At 38.4% G+C, this 4,331-nt stretch overlaps 1 pseudogene; it reads right to left on the minus strand.

Moving 5' to 3' along the window:
• Window positions 1-2,566: 2,566 nt before the first annotated feature.
• On the minus strand, window positions 2,567-4,055 carry LOC120569453 (annotated as a pseudogene).
• Window positions 4,056-4,331: the final 276 nt, after the last annotated feature.

Below are 4,331 nucleotides of genomic sequence, written 5' to 3' on the forward strand. Positions count from 1 at the left end.
ACAGGTAGAGACCAGAGCCAAATAAGGAGGAGCCACCGAGCGTTGAGATTTGCCCGTTTTCAGAGGCAGTTTCAAATTGTGAAATTTGCAGAGGAAAGAGGTGTCAATGGGATTTTGAGGTTCTATGTATGTCCTATTTACCCTCCAAACTGTCGTTATTCAACTATGACATTGTAAAGTCGGTTTTGCATTCTATCGCCCCTTTAAACAATGGTCTGATAATAAAGGATTCTGCGGAAATACTATTAAATCTTTATTTTCATATGCCAGCACAAGGTCGAGGGTGTAGTTAAAACAGTGAGTGGCCTTATGCACACTCTGACTGAAACCAATTGAATCTAATAGTGAGATAAAAGCAATACTAAGGCTGACGTTATCAACGTCCACATGTATATTTAAATCAACTACAATAAGTACTTTGTCTGATTTAAGGACTACACATGATTAAAACTCAGACGATTCAGATCAAAATTCAGAAACGGACCTGGGGCCTATACCATGAAGCTGGTTTAGGTGGCTAGCCAGCTATGTTTCAGTTTAGTTTCCACCAACCCTGGGTTTTAGGTACTATGATAAAGTTCGGCTTTAATCGGTGTTCGTTGCCATGGTATCTTACGCTCGCGGCTAACCTGCTCCGGGGCAGGTTATGTTCTGGATTTGAGATCTCAGTCTGAAGTTTGACCAATCAGCGGTGAGCAAAGAAACATATAGGTGACGTAATTAATTCCCAGCTGCTGTTCTCTGTTGCAATCATTGCAATGGCTTCACCTTTTGCTGCAAAGAAGTGTTTGTGATAAAATATTCACAAAAATAATAAAAGGTTGTGATAAATACTCACCACTTTGAATTATATTTTTATATTTTGTCTTGATCTGCTGCCAAGAACGTTTGGAGTTGGGGTTGCATCTAAAAATCAATTAATATTAATCTTTCTTAGGATGTCAAAGCTAATACATTCACATTTTACAAACATACATATATATATATATATATATACATACACACATTTTCATTTTATTTAATACATTTTTAATATGATTAGCCTATATTCATAATTTCACATTAATGGCCTATAGAATGTATTTCTTTAACTTCCGCGTTAACGCAATCAGCAATCTTCCTCCAAGATTGTTCTCTTGCTTTGGCAGAGAACGATTATTACTGCGTGCTTGAAAAAACATTTTTATATTCTAAAATAATTTCTTGCTCCTGCAGAAAAATATATTGCTCTCGCTCTATCCATATTGAACGTGTTGGTTGTTCGGTTGCCGACGTCACTCTTTTATGTGCGCGCGGCGGGGTAATCAGAGTTTAAGGATCAAAGCCTGAGTTAACAGAGAAAGTTGATAAGCTCGCGTCATGGTACCAATAAAGCCTGATTGCATCGGTTTGGTTTTGTCAACTCTAAACCAATCCTGCAACCCTGAGTTTGTTCAACTACCATCATGGTACAGGCCCCTGGGGCTTCGGTAAACAACAACAAATATAATTGTCTGTAATGTTTTCCATGTTGGATTATAGAATATTAAGAACAAGGCTTTCAATCGAGGTTATAGTTTGGTTTAGGTTATGGATTAAATAACAGGCTTGAATCAAAGATGCCTACAACTCCCCTCCTCTTTTCACTATAATGATAATGACTATTTTAATCATGGATTTCATACACTTATTTTATTAAAATATCCTAAAGGAAAAAAATCTTGTCAAATGGGGTCCCATGGCCTAATTTGTGTCAGTTAAGGTGTCCTTTACTGTATGTGAAAAAGTTTGGAAACCATTGTTCTAGGTTATGATATCAATGGCACAAGTTTTATTGGCCTTCAATCGGTCTAAAAAAAAGCAACGTATCATAATGTGCTTTAACATTTTATGTGTGAAGAATAGCAACACGGTCTCACGGCAGTTAGTGAAATGGTCACGTAATTTAATCTGATTAATGTACACGGACACGTTTATGTCGTTTTTGTGGTGGTCAGCGCGTAATGGGGAAGCATCCAACGGAGGTTGGGTTTAGGAAAAGAACAACGGGAAAGGAAACATGACCGCGTGGGACACGATCCGCGTCTATGGGGTCGGTGGGACAACAACCGGGACGGTTGGGTTTAGGAAAAGAAGGGGGAAAGGAAACGTGACACGTGGGACACGATCCCCGGTCTTCGGGGTGAAAGTCCTGTGTTTTTTGACCCAACCAACCTCCCTACGCGGATTTTCGGTCGTACTACTTCCGTAGTCGTGCTGTGATCATGAAAGATGCTTCCCATTGAAAAATTAGTTTACAAAACGTGCTGACCACCACGAAAAAAATTACATAAACGTGTCCGTGTACACTAATCAATAGATTAAATTATGTGACCATTTCATGAACTGCCGTGAGACTGGGTTGGAAATAGATAGAATTTGTTTATGAACAGTTGAGATTAATTACAACCCACAATGTCAGTTTCAAAGCCCCCATTAAGATTTATGTAATAGCAAAAGACATCTATGGAGAAATACATTTAAAGAATTCTAGAAGCACATTTTTTAGTTTAGTAAAATATGGTTTGCTAAATATGCAATTTAAGTTTTACATTTTTGCAGCAGGAATCTTCTTAAAAAATTTAAAAATCACTCTTTTGATTTGAGGCAGATTCAGGCCATAAACTAGAGAGTTATTGATGGGGGGGATCATCAAATACTCTAAAGATAAAACAACAAATTTTATCAGCCTCAAATCGAGTCAATGACAGCTCACAGCAGAGAGAGAAAGAATAGGTCATGAATGTGACGATGTGGGGCAGGCAGGTCTGCTTACGCCTTTCCTCTGAATTCAGGACGAGCTTCTCCTGCAGACAAGCAGAATCGTAAGATAGGTGTACAGGACAAAGAACAGGGGGATGAAGATGGTTGTTATTGTGACAAACCAACCTACTATGTTGTTGTTATGGAAGTTTCCTTTGCAGCATGGGGGAAATTTCAGAGTTTAGTAAATTGAAACAAATAAGACAGACTGAAACTAAACACCAAGTTGGGTTTTGTATTTTATTAAAAAAGATATATTTGCAGAAATATAGGAGCAACATGATTTCACAAAAGGCCGCAGCCCTGTGTGGAGTCAGTTTCTCAAATGAGTGAACAAGAACACCAGGCTTTTATGCATCTTCAGAGTGACAGCACACGCACTTGGATTATTATGATGCTACAGTTCTTACAGGCAATCTGATACACATGAAGACAATCAGAGAAATACAAGAGACATCTTGGAGCCATTTCGCCTCCTCCTCCCTGTACGACTTTCACCCCCAGTTACATCTTAACTGGCATGGGAAAACATGAGAGTTTTAGGGTGACCTTGTCCCTTTATCTGTTCAGACAAACAGCTCACATAATGTTCCAGACTGGACACCTCAGCAATTTAAGCAGAAACTGAGATAAACTGTCTTTCAATAATGTGAGAAAATTAAAGTAGAAATAAAAGATAAATATACAAGGAATAATGCTTAAATGTAATTTTTGCCATTAAATTGTTCAGAGTTGTGTCCAGATAGGAGAGCTGAACCACAGGCCAGTTGGAACAGAAAAGCCCGATTCAGTTTATTGCCACACAACGGTATCCGAACAGTAAGGAGGAGACAAAAAACACAAGATGTGTTACCATCTTAAATGTCATTTTACTGTGATAGTGTAAAGGCTGGCAAATAGAAACAAATCTATCATAGGCCATGATGCTGAGAAGAGTCATCTCAAATGATGCATAGGTGTAAATAACATATATCTGAATGAAACATAATGGACGTGAGATCAAATGAGTGTCAGACAGAATGTCCATCAGAAACCTGGGGAAGAAGCCGCCTGAGCGGTACAGAGAGTTAAAAGACAGACAGCAGATAAAAATATACATGGGCTGGTGCAGAGACTTCTCCAGGCAGACTGTCAGAATAATGACAATGTTAGCAGAGACAACAGTCATGTAGAGCAACAGACACAGACTGAAGAACAGATATCTGAGGGGGCCGAAAGTCTGCAAACAGAGTGAACTGAAAATATAAAGGATTCAGGCTGTTGTTGCTCTTCATGTGCCGCACAACAGCGACTGGAAGAAGAGAAGTGAAAACAGATTGAGTTACAGTAAATGAGATTAAAATGTGTGCATCAAAACGTCCTATTTTAACACAAGACACAACACTTACAATAAACCTGCAGTCATGTAAGTTACTTAATTTGCACATTTCTAACAATTGTGCCTGATAATATTAAGCATAGTTAACCCATTTCAAATATTTCAAAAGACATTCAAAAAGTACATGGCTGGAAAAAGGTTCAGTGTTACATTCACTGTAAAACGAAAATGT

Source organism: Perca fluviatilis, chromosome 12 (assembly GCF_010015445.1).
Source record: "Perca fluviatilis chromosome 12, GENO_Pfluv_1.0, whole genome shotgun sequence".
Taxonomy (NCBI): domain Eukaryota; kingdom Metazoa; phylum Chordata; class Actinopteri; order Perciformes; family Percidae; genus Perca; species Perca fluviatilis.